At 37.5% G+C, this 27,794-nt stretch overlaps 1 protein-coding gene across 2 annotated transcripts in view; it reads left to right on the forward strand.

The window, feature by feature from the left end:
• The first annotated feature begins 3,235 nt into the window (after positions 1-3,235).
• The window catches only part of SGCG (sarcoglycan gamma), a 104,110-nt gene continuing 79,551 nt past the window's right edge, over positions 3,236-27,794 (forward strand). For both annotated transcript variants that reach the window (XM_053969429.1, XM_053969437.1), the window contains exon 1: positions 3,236-3,393. The gene's annotated coding sequence lies outside the window, so the exon portion shown is untranslated. The remainder of the gene's footprint in view (positions 3,394-27,794) is intronic.

Below are 27,794 nucleotides of genomic sequence, written 5' to 3' on the forward strand. Positions count from 1 at the left end.
CAACTCCGACCTTGAATTTCTTTATTGGGAAAGCTATTTAGCTTCTGTTACAGCTGAGTAGGAATCCAAAAAAAGACATAAGCAACATGGCCAGTGAGGGATGGATGGGGGGTGGGGACAGGTGAGGGAAGAGAAGGTGAACTCAAGAAGGTGAACTCAGCTGTTTACAGGATGGCATAGATGCCACAAACCTGAACTTATCAACATGGCAGCTCATTACAAACATGTTACTTCATTACAACCTCAAATATCTTTACATTTATATCTCACTCACTGCTTATTTCACTGTACAAGCAATCTGTCATTAAAAAAAATAAAAAATGGAGAGTCACTCAAAATAAATGTGTTTTCTTCAGGGAGTTTATAGCTGGTATCCATAATACAATATTTCATTTTGTGTGGAGCAGATTCTTATACACATGTTGTTAATACCATTGAATCTAGGTGATCAACATATCCAATTCTAATGCTGTCCCAGTGATTAAAGCCTACTGTTAGAATTTTACCCATACCAATAATTTTTAAACGATACTTTGGATTTACAGATCCATGTACATTATAGATTATGTTAACAAGTATAGAATTTGTTAACAAGCACATACTTTTAAGAAAATGACTGAAATTTCCACTGATTTTGATTAAACTTGCTAGTGTATCCAGGACAATAAATTGCAGTACATTATCTCAAATCCAGACATATAACAGTTCAAGGAATTAGAAAAGATTTGTTACACAAAATGCAAACTGGTAGCAAACAGCACCTCTGAGAGTGGCCTTTCACAAAAGATTTCCCGATTAGCTACAGATCTTCATAATGACCACCCAAAAAAACCAAAACAAAACAAAACAAACAAACAAACAAAAAACAGGGATGAAAAAGCTCAGGAATAACTTGAAAATGCTGATCTCACCTTGTTTCATATATACAAGATTTTTACCGGTCCTGAGCAGCACCTCCACAGGTAACTTCCAGAGAGCTCTCAGCTCCTATGAACAACCAGCTAAACATTTCTTTTTAACCATTGTTATTTTCTCCAATACTACAACAGCACCTGGAAGTCCAGACTGGCACACCATTTCAATGCAAGAGATGGCTACCAAAGTATCATTTGCAAGATCTCTGGTAACAACTCCCATAAAAATTTCTACATACATAAAATATGTAAAATTAGTTTTAGACATTAGTACAGTGGTAGGATTGATGAGCCACAAGAAGAAGGAAGATTCTGCACAATAAAGGGCAGGAAGAAAAATGAAGAGAGAAAACCAAAGGGAAAGATATAGATTACATAGTCCTACCCCAAAGCAGGCTACGACACCTTTTTTTTTTTTTTTTTTAATCCAATCTATACCCTGACTAGCCTGTGCATACGATGTTCTGCTTATTGTAAATCACTCATACAACACAAGCCTTGTGCTGGACACAAATTCACTACAGTTCACTACAGCTGTCTCACAATAGCTAAAATTCAAGGTGCTAAAATAGACCAGAATAAATCTCTGACTTAAAAAAAACCCATAAAACTACTTCAGAGTGTTGTAGGTCAAAAAGTTGGAGGAAATCAATGAAGGAAGGGGTTATTCCAACAATAAATTACCCTCTGAATGAAGAGATTAATTTGATGTTCAACATTTTTTCCTCTCATTTCTGCAGTAAATACTTCAATGACACATTTCATTGTACACACAGTAATTTTTACTCCAGTTTCATGTATCCCAGTTTGTATCCCATCGTATCTCAAGTCATTTTCCACATGAGAGGCAGTAGACATTCCAGACACTAAAAGCAATGAATCTGCATGCCCGTACATTCTTCAGACTGGGTTGGCTAAAAGCTAAAGTTCAATTCAGTTCTCCAAGGGCTAGGATGATATCGTCTGTAGGGAATACTGCTTTTACTGCTAGTCCTGGCTGGTCAGGGTCCACTTTGCTACACTGGTTATAAACGTGAGTTTAGTTTGGAGAACTTGAATACAACTCTCCACTACCCATGTGGGATGGCACGATTTGCCAGAAAATGGTAAGGTATACTGCACAATTCTTACAGAAGTTTCTGGACAGGGTGATTTCTATCCCATATAGAAGCAACATTCCCACCCCTTTCAACCAAGAACTTTGTGCATTCTGTTCAGATACACTAGCTGTTTCAGGCTGGGAATTGTTCTTTTGATTTCAGAGTTCCTTCTTACCCGGCAATTCCTACAGTGCTTATTTCCTACTTTTCCAATGCTTCCACTTGAGAATATTTCCCCTAACTAAAATCCCTTCTAAGTTAAAATCACTTCCTTAGTGACTCATTCTTCTAACCTCCAGGATAAGGTCGCTAAACATCTTCTCTGTACCCATCATCTAAGTTTCACACATATTTCCAGCCAAGCCCAGTAAAATTTTGGCTTCCTCGGAATCCTTATCTCCTTAGTCTCTTCGCCTTCCCAAAACCTGCCTTTGACGACTTACAAGACACATTTTCTCCTTTGTTACCCAATAATCCTTTCCTACTCCTTTCTCCTCTTCAGTTATCCCATTGGCATTCACTCCTCCTTGCCTTTCTGAACACCCTTCCTACAAAATTTATCAGCAAAAAATGCATTTATCATTCATCTTCCCAATCCTTACATCACCCTTCTTCTCTGTCTTGTTCAGTTTCCGTCTTTTCCTCCTCGATCCCTTTTTCTGCTCCTGAACTGTGCAAACCTCATTCTCACGATCTCCTCCGGCATTCGCCCCCCAGCTCCTTCTGTGCTCTCCACCACATCAGTCCTGCCCCGGCTCCTACCACACATCCTGAAGCCTCCCTAGCCCGTCCGTCCCACCCTGAGACCGGCCCCAAACTCCATCTCCGGCAGCGAGCCAGGCGCGGCGGTGCCAGCCCAGCCCAGCCCAGCCCAGCCCTGCTCAGCCGCCGATCCTGGAGCCGGGTCGCTCCGATAAAGCGCAGAGCTTTGGGGTCCTGGCGCCCTCCAGAGGCACGGCCGAGCCCTGCTCTGCCCGGCCTGCCAGAGCCGGGGACACCCGGCAGGGACGCGGTGCAGTGAGGACCAAGGTAGCCCTGGTGCTTCCCACAGCCGGGGAGCGCAGCCTGTCAGCGGCCGCTCTATGTCCGCTCGGCGGCCGGGGCGGAGAGAAGGAGGGCACAGCTCGTCTCCCGCCCCCTGCTCGCCTTCTTCTTCTTCTCCTCCTCCTCCTTCTGGCGCCCGCCCTCTGTTCCTCCTTCCCTCCCTGCAGCGCCGGTGAGACCGCGAGAGCGGCGCCCGCCCCGCCAGGGCGAGGGAAGGAGACGCAGCCCGCGGGCAGGAAGCTGGATGAGGACGTGTGTGCGGGCAAGGCAGCCCCTCGGGCATGAAGGGGACCGCGGGGACGCTGCCCTGCCCTGCAGCCGAGCGGGAACATCAGGTAAGCGCCCCACACGCCTGCCCGGCCCGACCGGAGCCGACGCTTCCAGTGCCGGGAGAGGGCAAGCGTCCCCTGGAAAGTTGTCCTGCCGCCGCCGGCCGAGGGGCGAAGGGCAGTGGAGGCGGGCGGGAGGCAGCCCGCGCTGTAGGGTGGCACATCGGTGTGTCCGGCAGGACCCGCTTGGTGCTCCGGTACCCCGGCGCGGTGCCCGAGGCTGTGCCTCCCCGCCGGGGCGAGGCGCGCTGCGCTGGGAGTGCGGCCCCGGCGTCCCGCGGCCGCAGCGGCTCGGCGCTGGTGCCAGCGGCCGTGCCGCGCCCCGCGGAAAGTTTCCAGCGGCGTGAGGGCAGAGGGAAGCGGGAGGGGATCACCGCGGGACGGGAGCGTGGCGAGGGAGAAGCAGCCTGTCTGTGTTGCCGTGGGCGGAGGGTGCCGCAGCTTCCCCCCGGGTGGCAGGAGCGGTTCCTCAACTTGTTTCCTTGTTTTCACTCTGGTTTGTTGCAGAGGAGTAGGATCAAGTATCCCTGCAAGTGTAATGTTGACATCTTTGATGGCTACATCTTACTCTTCTGTGAAATTTACGTACCTGCTTGTGTCAGTTTAGGTATGTTTAGGAAAAATAAACTGCAAAGTCTTACCAGAAAAAGATACACAGCAGTACGCCTGAGGCTTCCAGTAGGTTTCTTATGTTGTATGACGTAACAGTGAATGCAACTACTGCTCTTTTTGATTCATATTTTATTGGGGCTTTTTAACTGAACATTTGTGGATTAAGCAGAAACTGAGTAAAATGTGCGAATCATCATAACGCTGTTGGAGATCAAATTCCAGTTTAAATGTTTTGCAGTTATTTTCTTCCCCCTTTGCTCATACATATAAAGGACAGACTCAAGTAGTTTGCTTAGCTCTTCTGAAGTAACTTAAGGAATCAAAAGTGGGCAGAGTTCCACACAGAGGTTGTAGATACTTTTGCTGCAAAGCAAAAAAACAACATTGGACCACTTTAAAGAAAAATAACTAATCAAAAAATCTGTAGCTTGAGAAGCCTCCTTCCATCCCAGCCAGAACAAAGATGTGTACATTGTGTACTGCACTGAGAGTGGAAAGATTCAAGCCATTTCAAATGAAGCAGTTTCCCCTTACAGAGGATGTTCTGCACTAACTCGCTTGGTTAATCAGAGGTAGTCTACCTTAACTATCAGCTGCAGTTCTGTTTCACTTACAAATTTTCAAATACCAAGGTAATTCCACAATATTTGATGCAAAATCTAAAAGAAAAACTTGAGTGCAATTAACCTAATTTCATTAGATCAAAGAAGTATGAGTAGCTTTTTGGTTTGGAGGTTTATTTTCTTGGTTTTGAGGGTTTGTTTGGTTTTTTTGTTTTTGTTTTTGTTTTTTTTTTTTTTGGTTGGTTGGTTTTTAATATAAAAAAATTTGAAACCAGATTGGGGGGAGCATTCAAAAGAAGGCTACATCTGTTGCTGCAGGTAATGTCTGATTGTTGAACATTGATAAGGCACCATACTTAAAGTGATTTTCAGGTTAGGACTTTTCTTAATAGGCACATGGATATATCTCTTAAGAAGGTCTATCACAGTTAATGACCCAATGCAGCTGTAAGACTTCTTTACATGTGCTCAGGCTTTCATTAATGGACTTTTATATTGCATTAAGCTGGGAGAGGGCTGAGGAAATAGAAGAAGAGACGTGTATAAAACTTGAAATGCTTCCCACTTTTCTGCATTTTGTTCACTGGTTGTGTTTTTTGATTTTTTTTTCTTTTTCAATGTCAGCTTCAAATACAACAACTCTGGGCTTTCATGCAAGCGGCAGGTTTTATTAAACATATGATACAATTTTCTATTGTAAAATGTTCTGTAGTTCTTACTTCCTTGGAAAGATAAGATATGACTAGGGAATTATCATTTTTCTTGACAGCATGACAGTTAAAACTTGGTTTGCATAGGAGTGAGCATGTGTAGTGTATTAAAAGAAGATGTCATTCTGAACTGTCTGACAAACTTTTCAATGTGTTTCTTTTTTTTTATATGGAGGTGAATATATTGCTTGTAAAATCACTGCTAGGATGTAGCTAAGATGTAAGGATAAATTGATGTAGTGTTGTTGGGTCAAACTTAGGATTTTTAATATAGTTTTAATATTTAGAAGCCTGTGGATTTAGTACTCAGTTCTGTAACCAGATATTTGAGTTAATTTTATTCATATCTTCATCTTAGTCAAATTCACACAGAAGTACTGGTACTTAAGCTATGCAGAGATAGAATATGGATAGAATATACTGAAGCAAAATGCTTTGTTTGCTAATAAGATATCTGTTCTGATAACATGTCCAAATTGTATATAGGGATTGCTATCAAAAGCTGAGCTCATGTTAGAAGTCAGAAGCTTAAACGTGGTTCGGTGTCCAACAAATGTTCCTTTACAGACTGCAAAATCTTAAGCAATGAAAATGGCCAAGTGAAGCAAGGGGGGCATATAAAATGCCATTAAGGTTTGGAAGTGTGGGAAGTTAGGTAAAGGGAAAAAAAAAGAGGAGGAATTTAGGAATTGAGCGTTTGGGGTTTTATTTGCTATGATTTTTTTTTTTTGTTTGTTTGGTTTTTTAACATGAACATTTGCTCTAAAAACAAAGTTACCTCTTTTGATGGTAATACACACCTTGAGGATTTTGGGTAAAGGTGTATATGAAGAAACAGGTGAGGTATTTGCTTTTACCTGAAAACTGTGGTTACATATACAGCTTTTTTTCTTACAGTTCTGTTTGCAGACCTTATACTGCTTTATTTAAAGGCATCTCTTGAGCCGTAATAGAAAGCTTTTTACTTGGTTGTTAAACACATCTGGTGTGGTTGGAGTAGATAATACCAATGTAAAAGTAGTTAACTGTGTTTAATGTTTTTACAGAAGCAAGAAACTGATAAAAAGCGGAATATACTGGCTAAAGAAAATTGCATCTTAGTTCCCAGGCACTGAGAAGTACATACGATAAACCTGTAAAAAGGCAGGGTTAGATTTAGGGAAAGGATTCCTTCTGGTCACTACAAACAAGTAATGTTCCTGCAGAATGAGCTTTCACTTTGCATGCGCATTCTGGGTGTTAATTTCCTCTTAACTGAAAGGCTCCTGATTATTTAATTTTTGCTTTCTTTGTCACCTTTTTTAGACCTCTGGTAGTTAATATTTTCTGCTGAATTACTCTAATTTCTTTATTCCATAGGTAGAGAATATTCTGTACAGGAATTACAGCTGTTGCCTTACCAATAAGCAAACTGTAAAGATCAGCTTCAGTTCAGGGTAGCATGTTGTCTTTTATACAAGAATATGGTTTTGCTGATCATTTTTATCCATGCTAATTCTAACCACCAAAATACCAGAGTAGCTACACACTGTGTGTCCTCATCCAGTATTTTCTCACTTGATTATTTTTAGTTAACTATTTGCATTCTTTAATTGCATCTTTATTTTCTCCTAGATCATGTTTTCAGTTTAACATAATTTTTCGGAGTTTTAGTCCCATATACCAAGATTTATAGTCCTGGCTTCTGGATCTCCTTGGCCTAATGTCATGCTTAGATGTAAAAACTATACTCTGTCACTTCTCTTATTGATAAAGTGATTAATATCTATCAGAAAAGACTAGGGGAGCCTTGTCTTAATATGGTAATGTAACCTGTTTTCTTAATTTACCAATATAATGGGTTTCAGTCCATAGGTATTATAAGAGTGTATAAATATGGGTATTATTGTCTTTTAGAAACTATTATCAAGTCCAAAGCAGGAGTAGTATGTATTTGTTTAAGCAAGGTTTTGTTGCAAAACATTACAGCTTTGAAGGAAAGAACATGCCTTTTAATTTAGAAATCCTTTTTAATACAGTAGTTTTACTGAGCAACCAAATGCCTTTTCCTGAATGTCAGGTCAAAATACTCCTGGGCAGTGTCCCTTGCAATCGTATCATGTATATTATTTGTAATTAAAATGCTGTACACAAACCTCATAAAAATTAACAAGGTAATACAAGTGCTAGTTTTACTTTTTAGTTTTTGACAATTATTTGTAGTAACTTTAGTCACCAAAAAATGGGTAATAATATGTCAAATTTTTGAGCTGTTTGATTAACTATTATGCTTTAAATAATTTCTAAGGGTCATTCAAGTTTCACATTTGTACATATTTTTGAAAACATTAGAGGAAAACTAAAATAGTCTTACAAAAACTGATTTTCTTTTAGAGGTAAATGGCATTGAAAACCTTAACAGTCTTCTATGAAATTGCAGAATAATATGAAATTTTTTGTTATATTTGCCTGTTTTCTACAAATATGTAGACTCCTAGGTTTAACAGAGTGATCCTGAACATCTAATTTTTTTTTCCACTTCACTGAATTGACTCACTGTGATGTTCCAAATTCATATATTTGTAAATATTGCTGTCAAGTCACATTACGTATATCAACCTCTGAAACTGAAGAATTGCTTTTGGAAACTTCAACATATGTGAGTCACAAAAAAGTACTTAAATAAATTCCTTGCTTGTGGTTGTGCATTAAGCATTCTATACTTCTGAGAATGTATTTATTATAAAAAAATCTGGAAACTTCATAATATCATGTCTGTATAAACCTGGAGAGATAACTTCTATTTGTTTTCTAAGAGTAGCACTCTGGAATTTGGATTTTGTATATTGAACACCCTTGCTGTTATCAAAGATACTGTAAAAACATGTTTTGCTACGTTGCAGAAAAGTAGATTGCTTTTCAAATTGGATTTTTGAGGAAAAAGTTCCAAGATTCAAGAAATTGCACAATGTACACCAAAAACCCCGTTCATTAATCTAAACATGACAGAGTAACATATATAAGTTGATTCTAAACCAGCAACTTATTTGATTTCAGAAACAAGGAATTTTTGTCCGTAACTATCTGTCAGTTTCCCCAAATTATTTATTTGTTAATGAGGAATTGTAAACTAATATGCAGCATTATTTGAGAAAAATACTGTATGTGAAAAATCATAGCAGGATGCTGGTTCCCTGACTTTATTTTCTTGGACGCAGCACTTTCTCAGCCTGTGAAGATTTTTGCTCAGAGATTTGAAGACAGCAATATTTTTTTTATTTAAAGGTGCATATACACATGAAGAAAAAGGACTCAGTCTTTTCCTGGTGCTGACTTTAAAACTTGGAAGCACTTAAACAACCAAGGAAAGAGAAACAAAATGGAAAGAGATGGCTGATAAAATAAATTTCACTGGAATCTCTCAATCCATTCTCAAAACCAAACTTCCCTAGACAATTTGAGAAAAAAAATTGTAACTGGTCTTAAAAAGACTGAAATAGCATTGTGGAAGTCCAGGGACATCCTGCCTCCTCCTCCTCGTTATCAAAACTAACACTGGGTTCTGAAGCCTTCTATACTTAAGGAAGAAGGTTCAAATTTTAGTAAACCATTTACTGTGTCTTGGCAATGGTCAGAGTTACTTTTATGTCTGAAGTACAAGGTCATATTACTTCTCTCAGGACATTTTGTTGTTGTATGATCTGTGTCCTTCATGGTTCTAGAAGGAAGTCAAGGGATCTCAGGATCTTTTAAGGAATGTGATGAGCTTACCAAGGCTTTCGGCAGTGGGATCATCTTCTCTAAGTTCACTTGCTGGCTAATGCAAGATCCTCTCAGAAATCATAAAATTGTAGAATGGCTTGGGTTGGAAGGGACCTTAAAGATCATCCAGTTCCAAACCCCCTGCCATGGGCAGGAACACATTTTACTACACCAGGTTATACCAAGCCCCATCCAAGTGGATACTAGAATGTCCCAAAAGAGTTGGGGATCATACAGAAGTCTCCATTATTATTGGAGGCAATCATACTCATAATTAGGGACTTCAATCTGTGTAGAGGAATGCACGGGAATATATGCAGGAATCTGAGTTCCAGCAACTAATGTGGAAATGGCTGTGACTGTGCTGCCAATATAATTGTTAGCATGCACAGTGCTGTGGGAAGATGTGTGCACTCTCTTTACTTATTGTTACTGAAATAGTTTTAGTGAGTGACGCCAGGACAGAGCCTTTGGAGAGCCTTCTGCTGTAGTCTAATTAAATCATCGTGTCAGTTACAGTGTTTTAAATCCAGAATGTTTAATACTTTCTTCTTGTTCGGTCTGTGTAGAGAAAGTTATACTATTAAATTGAGGTGGCCTGAATCACTTATTAAACCTTTGAACTTAAGCCATGTTAGGTTGTGATACTACTTGGTTTAAATACCACTTTAAAATGAAAAAAAAAAGTAGTTGTGCTTTGTACGCTTGCTTATCATGGCTTTTTCAGGGGTGGAATTACCGTGAAATTTCAGTTAAGTTTTGCAACAATTGACCCAAGGTATCACTAAGTACTTCCTCTGTTCCAAAAGATTATTTCAGGTTAAGCATAGCAGACGTGCTGCAGTTCTTGATGCACCTGAACATAGCTTTGAAAGCTACAGCAATATTACATTGTTGCACAGGTCTTTACTGATTCTATTGCAAGGGAATACATTAAGAAATTGCAAATGCAACTAAAAATACTGCATTTTAAGGAGTACAGTTGGTTTCATGTTACATTTGAGCATTGCATATTTAGGATACACTAGACTTGAGGAGACTGAAACTTTGAATTCTAACTTCTTAGTGGAAATGCAAAGGCAACTTTACTTAGATCAGCAGAGAAAATTTGTGCCTGTCCTCCAACCAAATTAAAAGGGCTTCAAGAAAACTATATGCATTTATGGGAAAAGGTTTTCTTTATCTTTAATAATACCCTTTTGTTAGCATGTGCTGTGTCCTTAACAGCACATTTGGCTGATAGCTTAGAGCAATATAGCAATCTCATCAGGCCTGCCTTTTTAGGGGAACTCATTATGCTACTTCTGAAGTGTGTGCAGTAACCCATCAACATGGATTATAGGGTTCTTAATACTATATAATTAGGATATATGTATGGTTCTGCTCTTTGTCCAGCTTGTATCTTGCCTTCCTAATCCCTATTGAGAGATTTGCCAAGAATAGGAATTGCTTGTATTTTTTTAAACACTAGCATTTGAGCAATAAAGGAAGTAAGGAAGATTGTAAGGAAATTTTTGCTGTCATTGCTTTCTTATTCCTATAAGTGAAGGTTAATCTTAAATCTGAGACAAATGAAATATCTGTGCTAAAAGGAAGCATCCCTCCCTTTTTAAGCATGGTCCCGTGTATGTCTTTTATTTACTAGTTAAACCTAATGATTGCCAGACTGTTCTCAGTTTTGGGAGTGTTTTGTGGTAATCTCTTTAAAACACATCTTAATTTTTTCTTAGGATTTTTACTGTCATACAATGTCTTATACACCACGCATACTGAATTTCTTTGAATATTTTGAAATTATGTGTTAATTATGGCAATTTTTGTCAGGAGCTGTATTCAGAATTTTTTGTTGTTTTTGTTTTGGTTTTTTGGTTGTTTTTTTTTTTGTTTGTTTTAAATGGTAGGTTAACTTGCATCCAGTTGAATCAGTAACCCAAACTAAGCATCCATTGTTATTGTTTGCTCAGCTGAGTCCAAAAATGTGCTAATAACAAATGCATTCAGTCCTCCATTCCAACAAAAAATGCAAGTGTGCCTAAGCATGCCAGTGAATTCATGTCTCAGGTTGCTTGTATAGTTGGCACCTGTGTCTGCACATATGTCTTTGAGCATGCCAGACCTTTATCTGTGATGAATGCAACACTGATTGAAGACATTACACTGGCAGATAATAAATTTTGGACATTCATGCTGATTCATGTATTTTCTTTAGTCCTATCATCAAGCTGGTGAGCAAGTGCAGAAAATTTTGCCATTTTTCCAGCAGATATTTGCTGCATCCACTCTTGGCTGACAGGCTTACCTCAAGGTCCATGCCTATCCAGAAATCAGCCCCTCATGCAAATATCCAAGAGTTGAGGCCATCTGTAAAATCTGCTTCTCATCTATGTATCATTAAAGTTTATTGATTGTACTGTCATTTTCAGGTATAATCTCTGATCAGGGTCAGTCTCTTTCCCATGACTACTGCAGATGTCAGCCCACTGTGTAAATGATGAGCTTGGACTCAAGGAGTCTTTTTGCAGAGTGTGCAGAAAATCATAATTAACAGCAGAAGTGACTAGACGAAAATAATTTTTACGGCTGCATGTAAAATCCTGGTTTTATTTTAATTGCAGCTCCATAAGGTTTTGGAAAATTGAGTTGAGCTATGGGAATACACTTTTGGTTGAGTTCACTATACGCTTACCTTACAGCTATGTCTCCAATTCACTTATTTTTCCAGGCAATTTTTTCTTAATCATGTGGAAAAATATTCTTAAGAAGTTAGTATAGATATACTACTTAGCACAAGATTACTTCTTGGCACTTGAATTTGTCTTGGCAGGTTGAACTACTGTGTGATTTTTCCATCTCTTACTAATGAGTTGTGTCAGTATTCTGCAAATACAATGCCTTCATGAAAGTAGTAAGTTAACTAAAACCATCAACAATCATACTTTATCTACTTCATTGGGAATTGTGAAAAAAGAAGAAAATGTATAGGTGACAATAAGTAGCTTGACTAAAATTGGTTGTAGTAACAAACTGTCTCTGCAATCCGTTGCAACAGGCATCACCTAGAAGTAGCCCAATGCTGATACAAATCTTCTGATAGTTGACTTTGGAAAAGTCTGGAAAATGAATTCCTTCTTTCTGTTCATCCTTTTTAATAGCTTATTATTGCAGACATTATTCTAAAGGAGATGCTGGCATATCTTTTCTTCTTGTTAGTTTTAGATATAAACTCGCATCAAGTACATGAATTACACTTTTTCACAATCTAGGTCTTTGATGGGGAAAAAAAAAATCATTAAATAAAATCATCATGCTCCAGGCCTTTGTCACAAGAAACCAATTGCTCCTGCATAAGGAAGAGGGACAACTGGTGATATCTTCAATTGTCACAACAGACTGTGGAAATGGCGATTTGAATGGAAAGAAAATATTATTGCTTTTTTTTTTCCCCCTGTAAAACAGCCTTACACTAGATCATTATTCTTTAGGATCAGAGAATCTTTATTCTCTGATAATGAGAATCTTTAACTGAAACTATATGTCAATGATAGCATGAAAACAAATATAAAGATTTCTGAAAGGTACTCACAGCAATTTCATTTATCTACTTATAATGGGTATTAAAATCATAGCAGTTTTCTGGTAACAGTTCTGGGAAATGGTATACTCTTACAGTATGTGAAGTAAGTCTCCTGCAACATGGAAGGAAGTCTTTATATTGCAGAAGAGAATCATAAAATGGTTTGAGTTGGAAGGGATCTTAAAGATCATCCAGTTCCAACCCCCCTGCCACAGGCAGAAAAGAGCTAGATCATACAGTAGCCAATTGGAGATTATCATATTGGTAGTTAGGCATTTCTGTCTGCATAGGGGAATGTGCAGATATATGCAGGAATCTGAGTTCCAGCAACTAATGTGGAAATGGCTGTGACTGTGCTGCCAATACAATTGTTAGCAAGCACAGTGCTGTGGGAAGATGTGTGCACTCTCTTTACTTATTGTTACTGAATGTTTTAGTGAGTGACACGAGGGCACTAATACACTTGACTTTATTTGAAGATAAATCTTCAAAGAGTTTATGAAATCACAAGAACTAATGAAACAACTAGTACAAAATTCTCTATTTCTAAGCATAGGTATTTGCCAATATACTTCAAACTTTCATCTGATATGTTCTCTATTCTGATAATCTATATTCAAGAACTTCCTTGGGCTGAGAAATGCATGCATTGTTGTGAAAAGTTTAGTGAGAGGTTTGAATTGTTAGTAGAGCAGCTAAAAATGTAACTTTCTTTTTCCCTCATTCTTTAGTATTTCATTATAAGTAATGTTTAAAAATAATCTGAGGATCAAATGTTTAATTGAGTTATTATGATTCTCTATGAAAATTGCATTTACAATATACTTATGGACATTACAAAGTTCTCAGATGCTAATCCAACAGAAAATGTTGAAATGCTTTTGTCTCCAGGGAATAGTAGGATTCCATTTCCTATAGGTAGACACAAGTGAGTTTACTGCTACAAACTTCACAAAATAATAGTTTTTGTTTCACAGTAGTTGAGTCTTACAATATGCATTATTCAGTTGAGAAATGAAATAATTTTGGTGATACTTCAGGTTAATACTGATTCTGGTTAGGTGCTAACTCTTGACTTGTTATAAACAAGACAATTTTCATTACGTTCCAGTTTTGAGGTAGCCCTATTGAGTTTTGGTAAGCAGTGTTGAATTTCAGCAGCTGTTTCTACTCGTTATAAAATGGTGTGAATGAACTAGCTTCTGTTCCAAACTCCTTCAGTTCTTAAGGAAAGTGGAAAATTTCTCTAAGCTTACAACAATTGGTAGTAGCAAGTACTTTTCATCTATCCTATGAAATAGTGGACATCAGGCTATTTTTTGATAGGACACTTCTGTTGCTCTCTGTTCTGTGCTTTACTGCTAAAGATTGTTTTTGTTGTCTCCACCCTTTCTCAGTCCCTTTTATTTTGTTTGCTCCTCTCATCGTATTTCTTCGTTTCTTTTTTGCATGTTGTTCCTATGTCTCCATGTCTCTTACCTTCTATAATGCAATCTTATCACTTCTCTTTAGTATAGATGATCCTTCCTTTCTTCCTGAGCATAAGCCGGCTGAATTTTCAAAGTCCAGTGAAAAGCTGTCTGGCCTCATTGCATAGCAAAATTCCATAGTGAGCTCTGGGAACTGGAAGGGAAAAGAAAAGAGGAAGTTTTGATTTTCCTAGTGGAAGAATTGTCTATAAGCAGTTCCAGGAGATCATGATGATTAGTTTTAAGTAAAATACAGGGGAAACATTATTGATATGAGTTTTCTTGAGCTTCAGCTTCCTGAGGAGTCATTAGTGTTGTTAGTGTACATCGTCTTTCTCATCACATTTCTCAGAAGAAACCATGAGGTTTGTTTTAATGAGTTTGATAGCTCTAATTTTTATGTAAGTGTTTCTCCATCATCATTATTGAATAATTGTCTGTCCCACTAAGAGTTCTTTGGACTTTTACCATTACAGAAGTGTCTGAACAGACAAAGAGAACATTTTACTCACTTGTGCTTCTTTACAGAATTAAACAAATATAATTAAAGCTATGGTACTGGTGACTTACTGTTCTTGAATAGCTCAATTTTGTCTTTGGAAGTAACAACACCATTTTGTGCCATTAGGAGTGCCTCATTTTACTAGCAAATTTGCCTTTCATTTTAATAGCAAATTTAATATATATTTTATGTAACTAGAGTAATGTGATACTGAGAGGTGGTACTCCATTTGTCTAATTTTATAATAAAATCATAATGTTCTAGCTTCTGTAAATAACAGACTAAATAGGGCCCAACTTTCCATGTGAATAAATCTCATAGCTTATTTAGTGACAGGTGACACATCCGATGCCAGGTAACCTTTTGTTCAGTGGCAGAAGGTATAGCCTTATTTAGAGGTGTCAGACTATACTGCAATCATGTAAGAATCCAATTATCTTTTTAAACTATTCCTACTTTCTTTTTTTTTTTTTTTTATGACCAGCCATGCTGAAATTTTAATGAGAATTCTCAGGCTTACCTAGGCAGATAGATGGCAGAATGAACATTTTTATAACTGGAATAAAAGCTGTTACATTTTATCATAAGGCCTTCCTATTGTCTTGTTTCCCTTTTAAGGTAAGGTAAATAAACATTACCTCAGAAGAAACTTCAAGGAACAACCCTAATTTTATGTGTATACGCATAACATGTTATGTTTGTAAAAGTCCATACACATACACTTTTTCAGTATTACATCTGCATATTTACTTTTCAGCTAGACTTGCTGTTACGTTCTGATTATGTAATATTTCCTAGCTACACAAATCACTTTTTCACATTTTCATTAAGCCTGAATTCATAGTAACATTGAGGTCATAATGTTTTTGTAACACAACCATGGGAGCACCTTATCAAAACTCCTTGTTGCTAAAGCAGCTTGACCTTGCATTTAACTTACTAATCAAAAGCAATCCTAGCAGGCAGTTCAAACAAAAATACCATATCTTTGTTTTCCTTTGTAAGTAACAAACAAGGTCACAGTAACTGGACAAGGGGAAAGCATTTACCAAACTGCTTGGGCCTAAATTTTCCCCTTACATTGCTGAAAATAAAATCTTAAAAGCAACTTTTCAAAACTATTTTTTTCTCCAAGCTTGAAATATTAGGCTTACTCTGTATTCAGTATAGCCTTTCTGTGTGCTACTCCAAGTAGTGTGGAGTGAGCTGCTGCTCTCAAAAGCAAGTGATTAGCCCTACTCCTGAATTCTTCCTAAAGTTCTTTGTGGGCCAATAGGGGAAGGCTGTGGATCATTCTGTTATGGCTGTCCCAGTGCCAGTCAATATTTTTTCTGAAGATTTATGGATTCTGCTTTGGCATGAGATTGCATTTGCCACTGTGACAGGAAGTAGGCTGTTTGGTCCTCTGGAATTCAGCTGACTGGAATTGTGCCACCATCAGAAGGGTTTCTCCATTATAGTCTTTGTTCCTTGGTTTTTGTTCCAAGGATCCTGAAAAATAAAGTACCAGTAGTGGACTGGCCTGCTGTTGCTGTTAAAGTTATTAATCCAATAGCATGGCACTGAAAATTCTCTGTAAAAGGGGGTAGCTGAGAGAAGGCTAAAACTGAAGTGAATTGTTGTCATGTGCTGCTAATGCACTCTACGAGAAATTGTAAAAGCAGATATGTAACACATGTTGCATAGGCAGAAAGACAAATTTTGTTTTGGAGTTCATTGAAAGTTAATCTTACTACAAATCCTATGGATTTGTACGTATTGGATGTTTGGAATATTGCTATTCTTAAAATGTATCCCACCTGTTTAAAGTACAATGAGTACAGGATACATACATAGGTAACCAATGGAGATCATAAATATTAGTAGATGTCAAGGACAGGTTAAATGCTAAATCCAAAGAGGGGAATTTGTGATCTTTGCAAATACCTCACGCGCCGAAGCTGTCATCCTGAAAAATTATAGGTCACAACAAAATATAAGTTTCTTCATACTGATGTATTTTGACAGATTGTGTTCGGGATTTTATGTTAAGAATTTATATTGTATATGTGGGCTGTGTTTCTTAAAGTTCTTGAAAGATTTAAAAAAATTGCAATTTACCTGCTGCACACTGAGTAAAAACAAGCTAAATATAATCTAATTCTTCTTAGATTATAAAAAAAGAAATACTGTTTGTAACATTGAGCTTTTTGCTTACAAACTTATACAATGCACAAGACCAAATATAGTCTCATAAAGAGGGCTTTTCACAACAGCTAGCAAGGGTACTTCTTATTAGGAATATTTTGGGAGGCATTTGCCTGTACTAAATATGACCTACTATGCAATAGGTCTTTAAAATAATTTATAGTGCACATACAGTTAATGTAAAATAGTGCAGTGGCTATAAATTTTACAAGTCCAAAATTCTGTCTCCAGAGCAGAAGCAAAGGAGTTGTTTTACACAGGAGAGTCCTGAATTTTATTTCATTTTATAACTTGGAAAAAGCTATAGATGACCTAGCCACATTTTTGATTATAGACTAAAAAAAGGGACAGAGAAGTGGGAAACCAAATTCAGAAAGTTGCTAGCTATGGAAGCATACTACTTCACCTTACAAGAGAATGCCTTAACAGCCAGACTGTAGATTAATATTAGATAGGTTCAGTCTCAAGCCAGTCTGTTTCATGTTGGATCATTGTGAAGAAAAGAATAATAGATTTAGATGTAAGAGAGAATAATAACAGGGGACACTGTAGTATAATCAGAAAAAAACTTCAGAGAGAAATGTGTCCACTGACTACATCTGTTCCCTGAGATGATTAGTGGGTACTGGCTCATGTCCATTCTTCCCAAGCCTGAGACTCTTCAGAAAGATAAGTTGCATCCCTGCTGCATATAAACAGGAGTGTAGATGGTGTAAGCAGCTACTTCAGAAGGCTTGGGATTTTCACAGCATAGGCTTCCTTGTTCTTGAGCTGCTTTCTCTCTTGAATGTGTTGTGCTGTTTATACAAGCCATTGGTTTGTGGTCATTGCCTAGATGTGATGTTGCTCTAACTTCACCATTGGTGAAGCTGTGATCTCAGAGTGCTTATATAGGGTTATCCTGGTTTATGGAATAAAACTTCATGAGCTAACATGAAATGTTGTAATTTGGCATCTGTGATCCTATTATACTATGAAGTTTGAAAGAAACTGCTGTCTTGTGAAGGATGACTCTTTTTGTGTTAGCTTTCATCAAGTGTTAGTCCTCACTACACAAAATGTTGGTTGTGAAAATTTAACTCAGTTTTCCTATTGAGCCAAGATTAGGATTAGGTTTCAAATTTTGCTGTCTAGAGCCTGGGTTATCTGACAGCTGCTCTTCTGTTTACTGGGCACTTGTCCTTATTGAGTAGGAGAATGATACTTTTCTTTAAAGTGAGTCAATCCACATCTCATACCTGAGGAATGACTTCAGCCTAAGTGAGTAAAATATGAGTCTTTTCATGGTCAGTTGTAGAAAATATAACTGCAAATCATCCATATTGAGAGCAACCATGTTTACAGGGGATATGTTCAAGGGGGGTTCCCATTTGTCTTGGGGTAGTAGATGGGGTCTGTTTATGTGCTTTGTCTACGTGATGTTTATAACTGGCGATTGCCTTACATGGGTGTCTACAGAGATTTGTGGATAACCAGGGAAGATTTGTGGATTTCTTGACTCGTTCTAGCAGCTAAATGTGCATTGTGTCGATCAGACTTGTTCTAATGATGTGTATAGCATTCTTAACCTCTCCTGAGATGCCATCTGTATCAATCTCAGAGTATTAGTCTATGTTGTGATGGTGCCACTCAAGCCCTTCTCCCCACTTCAAGTGACAGCTATTCTTTGATTACTGAAGCCAGTACAGAGACAACAGCTCAGTCTTGAACTCTTGCAAGTAGAAATGAATTATGCCTTTCCTCCCCTTAACATAAAAAAGAAGACTTGAGAGGTATTTGAGGTGCTGGTATCTCCAGTGCTGTATTTATGATAAATTTTGGAAATACTTCAGCTCCATCTTGCCCAGAAGTCTGTCTTTGACAGTAGCTCACATTAAATGCCTAGGAAAGAATATAAGGACAGGAAACATTATCTTTTAGTGCTAGTTCCCAAAATATTCTCCTACTTGAGTATTTCAAGATTTACCAGAGCCTGTTGTCATGCCTTTGTATATGAGTTTTAGGCAGATATACAGGAATGTGTCTACCTTACCTTTTCAATCTGGCCAAGTTCTCAGCATGTGCGCTATCTAGAGGCGTCATTGCATTTGATCTGTTTACGCTTTGCCCTGAAATAATTCTGTACTCTGACATGTTTTCAGTAGATTCATATTCTAGGAAGTCCCTATGAAAACAGGGAAGGAAGTCAGGCCCAGTTCTTTTCTCCCTCCTTGCTGTGGACCTGGAGGTCCAGTCAAAGAATCTTTCTTAGGCCCAGTAAATTTCCTACCATCCTCTAGAAGTCAAACAGTTATTCAGTCATTGGCCAAGTATCTTCCTGTTAGATGGACTAGCATAGACACTGGCCAGCCATGGTCTGAAATGTGATCAGTCAGTGGAAGCAATAATATCAAACATTTTGATAGCTGGACTCTCTTTCCTGGGATTGACATCTTGAAGCACACATAGTGAAAGAAAAATGCTGCAGTTTTCCGTGTGAATATTTAGGATGGAGTCATTCCATCTCAGATCATACATATAAATAAGAACCTGCATACCAGCTAGTGGTAAATGACAATCTATATTCCTGATAGTGAGGGCAGGAGCCATATTTTGGTGGTTAGGGGGAGAGGGTTTGGGGTTGGGTTTTTGTGTTCATTGGGGTTTTTTGTTGGGTTTTTTTCTGGAACGCTGCATGTGAAGGAGGAAAAGAAACAGAAAGAACTGTTTTCTGTCTTCTGCCTAAGAGGTACTGGTCTAACAGCTGTCTGTGCTTTTGTAGTTTACTTTGAGTAAATCAAAAAGTTGTGTTGCTGTAGATGGTGGATCTAGAAGGTACCTAAAAGAAAGAAATTGAGAGAGTTCCTCTATATGCATGTAATCACTAGTCTTTACCTCTCCTAAAGGATTTCTTCTTATAGAAGATGTGAGTTTAGAAGGAATTGAGAATACAATGAAAATCACTGCCTCTTTTTTTCCCCCCTTTTTAAATTGTGCCTAGATCACCATGCATAGGTTGCCAAAAAAGATTTCACAATTCATTGCACTGGTTCATTAAATAGGTAAATTAACCTTACCTGATTTAAATAGAATGTTTCTTTACATTATAATTCTAATTACATGGTTTTTCAATTCTGTGGAATTTTGTTTGTTGTCACAGCCTCTTCTGCCTTTATCTAAGGTGCAAGCTGTTTTTTCCTTAAAACTTTTCTCTTTGTATTTTAGAATGCATCTATCCCATGTAAACCTGAACATTTAAGTTGTTAATGTGCTCTTATTTGACATAAAAATATCTGACTAGTTTCTAACACTTTAAAAGTAATCTTTCTATCAAAAATTGACAGTTTTCAACCTTCATTTTAATACTGCTACCCCTTTGATAGTTGTACTTTAATTTTCAGAAAATTGAATCCTAAGTAAAAGCTTCTTTGCATTCTGTCAGTCTTTAGCATTGTCGCTTGTAATTTTGGTTCTTTGATGCATCTGAAAGCTCTAGATGCAGCTTTTTGACATTGATTTTGTTGTTCTTGTATCCTGAGAAGTTAAAAAATTAGATGAATTTTCAAGTATGTGTCATGAAGGCAAAGCAGCTATGAAAAGAACCAGGTAAAGCAAATTATTTTGACTTGGGATGTGGCTAGATATTTTTGCTTTCATATTTTAGATCAGCCTTTTGAGCAATTCCAGTTTTAAATTTCATTCTGGCTGTATGACATTATGCGTCCCTGCACATGGAGAATAACATCAGTAAAAATTCTCTTGTTGATTCCTCAGATTTCCTCAGGAAGCTTTCAAGATATTCCCTAACCAGAAATCTATGAAGCTAAGCAGCTGTGGCACAAGTAGTAGGGTTATGAAAGGATAAACAGATGGCTAAAATTTGGAAAACAGAGAGTAAAAATACGTGCTAAATTTTTGCAGTGGAGAAACATTGTCTTTGTAGATATGCAACAGTTTGTGCTGAGATTTGTCCACATAACCCAGATCTTGCACAATGTACATCACATGTCTTTTCTATGATAGCACACATCAAAAGGGCTGTGTTGGGGTTTGGAGCCATGATGTTTGAAAAGAAGTTAGAAATAGGATCAATTAAAAAGTTTTAGAAGAGCTTTCTGATTCTGAGCGATGAGACAGTAGAATGGCAAATCCAGGTGATGGAAATGTAAAGTATGCTAGAATAGACTAGAACAGAATACTTCAGTGAGAAGGGGCCTTCCATCGGTCATCTGTTCCAGCTGTCAGATTGTCCTTTTGAAAGACTGAAAATCCCTCTGGATGTTTCCTTGATGCTTTCCTTACTGCATCAAAATACCATTAAAGTTAATCTAGGGACAGTCACCCCTTGGTGTTCTTCAATGGCCTTAAGCTTCTGAAGCTAGCTCTGTATTGTTACGTGCTCAACATAAAAAAGGATGTTCTGTCTTTACTTTTGCATGTGTAAGCCTTACAAAAAGTGTCCCTAACTCTTCATTCTCACAGTGGGACGTGGGTACTGTTGTTTCACTGTAGTAATTTGTCCTCACATATTGGTGGTATTATGTTTGGAACCGGTTCTGATACCAGCACACAGTACCAGCCCATGGTGGGGTCTAGATGATTTTTAAGGTCCTTTCCAACCCAAATCAATCCATTGTAGGATTTTACTGGTACTTACAGAACACAGGTACTGAGGTCACTAACATCTCACCTCAGACATCTTATTGTAAAGCCACTTATCAAGCACAGCACTATCTTCAAAGTCTAACAGAAAAGAATTGTGTTTTCAATTCACCATTGTTTAATTGGAGGTTGGGTAGTGCCATGCCATCAGCTGTTGTTATAATACTTGTGTAAGCCCATCAAAGAAAGTGGAGTAGAACAGGCAAGTTTTTCTGTGTATTCTCTGCATCTAAAGGAACTGATTGAAGGTATCAGTGGTACAAAAATGGCAGTGGGTATGTTATATCTTGTGCAATGTTAGTGGGGCAGGGATGAGAGCATTCCTCCCATGGACACTGCAAGGGGAAACTTCACTCTTTTGTGATTAGGACAAATTTGCCCTTTGTTAAAATGTGCTTGGAAATTATCCAAGGAAGGAACACCATTACTGGTCAGGATAATTTTCCACCCTTGGTTTTGAAAGCTGCATTCATGAGAAGGGGCTTCAAAATGCAGCTAAGCAAGAATACCAGGATAAAAGGGGGATTGGAGATATAACAGCCCTTTCAGTTGAGAAGCTGTGAGAGATGTTGGATAGCATTAACAAAACCATCAGAGGCTTTGTTTCTCTTGCTAGCTATGTCTGGTGTTTATGAATGCTGATAGGAGAATTCCCATATGTAATGCTGAATTAGAGTTTCACAGACAGGAGCTTGATGAAAAGAATGTTTATTTTTGTGGCTTGAATTAAGTCCTGTGGTAAAAAGCTGTACAGTCATTCACTTAAGTGACAGGTGCAGGGTAGATAGTGAATATTTTGGTTTTATGCTACACTTTTTCCATTTTTTTGTAAATTAGTTGAAGCAGCTGGAAAGTAAATATGATATGAGAAAATTTTATCTCAAATGGAGTTCAATAGCTACTCATAAAATCAAATTTAACATAGAAAGTAAAGTATTTATAGACAGTGGAAGACGATTTCGTATTTACAATTTAGGAAATTTCAATGAACTCACTTTTTAAAAAAAGCTTTTCTAGGAAATTAAATACCTTTCCAAAGGGACTGTTTGTTTTCTGGTTGTTAAAAAAAATTAATGTCAAATGTTCTTATATTGGGACTTAGGTTCTAGCCCCATGCTGAGTGGCTATTAAGACAGTAAGAGAACTCTGGCAGGGAGATTGATTTGGTACACCAGAATGTCATTTTTTTTCCCCCTTAGCTTTCCTGTAGATACCCTCTTCTACCTTATAGGCTGGCTGCAGTTTCTTTGTCGAGGAACATTCACAGTTTTCTCTGTTTGGTCCCTCTTTAAGTCTGTTGGTGTGAGAGTCTGTGATTGTCTCACAGCCATAAAATCCTTTTCTGCTTTCACCTTGATTTCACATTGCTATAGAGAAAATGGGAAATGCAGCAAATGTTCTATAGCTGCCGAATTCTCTGCATTGCTATAGTTTGAGTAATTTATGAAAAATTTTAGTTTCTGAAAACATTTCAAAGCATCCAGTTTGTCAGACTTTCTTTTGGAGATTATTTTAGTGTACATTTTCAGTGCCTCCATAAACGTCCGTCTTTATAAAATCAATATCCTCCTTTTAAATATTATGTAATTTATTAATTGAGACTTTCATGTAGTTTATTCAAAAATGGCTATTGTTCCTGATCATTAGCCCGGATTTACACAAATGCACCAGGCAGACCTTTGTTAATTTCATTCTCAAAATTATACTTTGCATTTTCATTATTAGAGTTATTCTTGATAAGAATTATCTCAACAGTTCTGTAGAAGTTAGGATTTTCTAATGACTGCAAGCATTATTCCTTAAATTCTGTCTTTCCTCTTAAGATTGAATCTTTGTTTCAAAGTGCCTAAAAAAAAGCAAGATGACAAAAGCATCCATTTTTAAGAAAAGTTACAGATGTCTCCAAAGGCACATCACTGGGTGGACTCAACTCCCCAGAAAAGTTACACTATTCATACTCAGAAAAGCGTTAATTTGTGGAATTGTATGTTCTCTTACAAGGATGCTACTTATGGATCATTCCTAAAGCAGGAGAAACCAAGAACTCTAATTAATTGAATAGGATTGGCTTAGGAATGAGGAGTGAGAATTGTTAGTACTTGATATTGATACAGATGCTGCATTGCAATCTACAGGAAATTGGGAAGCATCCTTCAGAGATAGCCAGTTATCAGTAGTTCTGCTTCTGCATCAATACACATTAAGTATGTATTTCAAAGTTTGAAATTGTTGGTGATTCTGAGAAAGTGACACAGAACCTTCTCTGCATTGCTAACTAAATTACTCTTTCAATAGGAAAAAAAAAAAATAAAACCCCAAAGCTTATTTGTGCTTAGTTACCTTTTGGGAATGCAAAGTATGTGGTCATTTTAGTTCAGAAGAACTTGACACACTATTAGTTACCATGTGTCCATCTGTTTGTCTTGCTATTTTTTACTTCATCTTGCTAATCAGGGCCTTTGCCCTCCTCTGGATCTGTTCCCTGAGCCTACACAGAACAAGTAGTTGATTTTATGTGGCATTTCCAGTAAAAAAACTTTTGAAAAAAAAGTATTTTAAGGTAGTTATGTTTTTCATAGAGGAATATAAGTAAGCATGTAAATTTTTACTAAGCATGGAACTGGGACTATGAATCTCTTGACATATATAATTTTGTAGTTTCTGAATATGCCATTTAAAAATTTATATAGCCCAAAATATTTTCTGTTATTTATGTTGGGTTTTTTTTCAAATTATAAATGAGTGTATACACTTATATAAATATGAATTAGGTTGATATATTTTCTCAATTTTTTAGCCATACAACCATTAACAAATGCAAATTACCTGATTATCTGTACTGCTTTAAGAAGATTTTAAGTGGACCTATTTGACAGTGCATAGACCATGTACAAATCATTGTTTCAAATGCTGATTGCTTGAAAAGAAAGCAAGCTACCTAAGATATAGACTTACTGTAAGAATATGCTGCATGTAGAAATAATGGTATAAAACAAAGCCCAATCTATTCTTTTTGCAGTGAAAGACAAGTGAAGACTTCACTTTCAGTGAAGATAAGATCCTTGCAATATATGAGGATATAAAATGCTACTTGAGCGAAGAGATACAATTTAATGTAGAAGAATCTCTTTGTCTTTTGACCAGTTCTGTGGAGGTTACATTCTATGATTCAAAGGGTATACTAATTTTCTGTGTCATCTTGTGGAAGGTGCTGCTGGAAAATGTTCAGTGTCTACAGTTTTCTTGATCACAGAGGTAGTATTTTACATCTTAAAGGCTGTTCTCTTAACCCGTAACTTGCACATTAAGCATCAAGAGAGCAGAAGTAGTATTTTTCTGTTGCAGCCTCAAAATACTCCTTCTTTATTCAGTGTCTGTCTTCTGTAGGATTTCGTCCATTAGCTTCTCTTAGAGTAAGGTCAAACTTTCGTACAGTACTTTACCAGCTGCTCATCTTGGTCTCTCAATGCATGGCCTTTACATGAGGCATTGTTAAAATCTGTTCCAAGGATTAAACAACTTCCCTAGCAATAGTGCAAACACATTTTCATTCAACACCTTCCAGTTCCTGAATGTGTAACCTGAATGTGCATCATTGTCTTCACTTTTTCTCAGTCACTTGAGTATCCATATCACTGCAGGAAGAGTATTCCTATGTGCTGTTGGATGCTAAATATCACAAATGCAACACTCAGTGTCTGTCTTGCCTGACTTTCCCGTCTTCGGCTAACAACATGCCCAGGAAAGCTGTCATGAAAATCAGTATGGCTGGAGGCAACTTCTCTTCTAGCCTCAGGTGTCAAAGTGCCAATCCCTCCTTGATTAAGTCCTAAAAATGTAAGGAGAACACAAATATCCAAAAATACTGCTTCTCTTCTTGTGCCATTCTCAGGAGGAAATCTGAATATAGTCTTGACCAGACCTTTTCTCCCCAGACTATTTCAATAGCAAATATAATTGCCATCCTTTCCATTTGCTCAATCCCGTGGCAAGCAGTAGAGAATTGTGGGGAAATTTTGAGAGATACCTCTAAGTATTTTCACATGCACCTGTGAATGTATTAGGCTATATACCTGTTTTTAAAATGCACCTTAATTGATTTTTTTTATCCTTTTGGGGATATTATATAGAAGACAGACAAGGAGCACTAAATTGTATAAGAAATAAGAACTAGCTTTTGAGAGTAAAGCAAGATGCCCTTGACTTAAGAACAAGCTTAAAATCTAAGCACGTCAAGAAAAGTTAATGAGGAAAGAGAAGTACATCAAGTGTCTACTAGAACTAGCTTGAGAATATAAAAATAAAGTGCTCTGGTATTGATGGTTTTGCCAAGCCCAGAATCAGATTCTAAGATTCCTATGAGGCAAGTAAAATCAGTTAATTATAAAGTCTAACCATGGCAATTAAAGAGAAAGAGACCCAAAAATATGTGCACATTCTGCAAATCTGAAAGGCTTGGCACTGACTACTTGTATGTTGCTGGTTATCCTCTAAGACCTCTTCCTATCAATATTCTAGGAAATACCACGGATACTTCCTTAGAAAGTGCTAGAAAAAAGTAGAGATGGCTCTAAGTCATGGTTAAACTGGATATGCAGCTAGTTATACTGTACATAAAGGGGACCATTCAGTTTTGTACAAGAGCTGACTAGAACAATGCACTTTTAGACTGGTCTTGGTGCTTATCTGTTGGATTAATACATCATAACAGAGTATGTGTGACAACCCACCCGTAAGGGGAAGTGTGGGTCATCACAGTAGGTTGGAGTTGGTCAAACACCTTTGTCTTAGAAATGGACAGTGAATTTCTGGAAGTTGTTTTCTGCTGGAGAGGCTGATCTGTGCCTTGGCTTTGTGTTTAGACATGCAACCATTTTCTAACAGTGGATGGACTGGGTATTTGACGCACAGCTGAAAATGAAGCAGCCTGTTTGTGTAGTTATCCAGACAGTAAATGAGATGATCATACCAACTAGGATGCAGCTGTTGTCACTTCAGCTGATGCAAAGCCAGTGAAGTGTGAGAAGTAAAGATGTGACATTAAATGTTTTGAGTAAATAACAGGGGAAAATGAATGTATTCCCTACTAGTCAATTAAATTGACTAGTAAAATTACAAACTAGTCAATTACATTGAGTGGTAATTGTGAAACTATTATGAATCACAGGTTTACTAGAGGAGAAACTTGGGCATTTGGTAATAATGTTTCTTACTAAAATCAAACAAATTGTCTCCTATTTTGCACAGCTAGAGCAGCCGAGTAGAGCCTACTTCATTTTGTTGTCCATTTCCATACTAGTTTTTTCTTTATTATTTGTTATTTTTCAAAATAGCCTGTTAGAATGGAATGCTATATTGTAATAAACATTGCTCCAGGTAGCACTACTATATTTCTTGTTTAAACTAATGCAACACTTTATTTTGCAAGTATATTCAAACTCTGCTCCGTAAGTTGGGATGTCATATTCTTAAAGACTGCCAAAATTTATCAGTTTACTTCTGTCAATTTTAAGTCAACACTTCTCTTATGGTTACTCTGCTTGCTGTGGTTGCCTGCAGCTCGGCCTCAAGGATAACCCTTCAAAATACTAGGTAATTAACTATTCCCATAGTTAATTTAAGCATTTCAATCAAACTGGAAATAGCTTATAGTCTGGTCCCTGGTTGATTATAGTTTCTTCATATTAAAAGGGCGCCACTTAACATTTGCTTGCCTATGCCAGATGGCAAGTTCCTAATTAAATTCACTTCTCATGTGCCTAATTTTTCTGCTTGCATTTTGGCAAAGCTAAAGTCTCAGTAGGGCAAACAGATAGTTGGGGTATACTAACAACATTATTATTGTTATTTTTACTGTCTTTCTTGTGAATGGTAGCTCAAAAAAGATCTTCTGGATCAAGAGTTGCGACTTAACCCTTGTACTAAGGCTCTGCTTCAATACAAGTTCAGAATGTCAAACCAGATTCTTAAAAATTATTTTCTCTACCCTTCTACTGTTGTTCTTTAAGTGCTGTTCAATTTTTTTCCACAGAAAGCAGAAGCAGAAATTGCTATTTTGTTATGGTGGTTGGGAAGAAGAATTGCTTGTCCATTTTATGCTTCCTTTGCATTGGCCTTCCTTTTTGTCTTCTTAGAAATATTAGAAGAGGAACTCCTGAGCTAAGTGCTGAGCTTCCTTTGTCCGCCTGATGAGGACAATCATATTGATCTAGAAAAGTGACTCTGAATTAAGTACTTTGGTCTTGCATTCTTAAATATGATTCAGTACAGATTCTTCATGGAATGATCTTGGGAAATCATCAGTTAAGTTTTATTTTTTAATGTGTAGTGGGTTCACTCTGGCTTGATGCCCAGCACCCACTAAAGCTGCTCTATCTCTTCTCTTCCCAGCTGGATGGAGGGAAGAAA

Source organism: Vidua macroura, chromosome 2 (assembly GCF_024509145.1).
Source record: "Vidua macroura isolate BioBank_ID:100142 chromosome 2, ASM2450914v1, whole genome shotgun sequence".
NCBI lineage: Eukaryota > Metazoa > Chordata > Aves > Passeriformes > Viduidae > Vidua > Vidua macroura.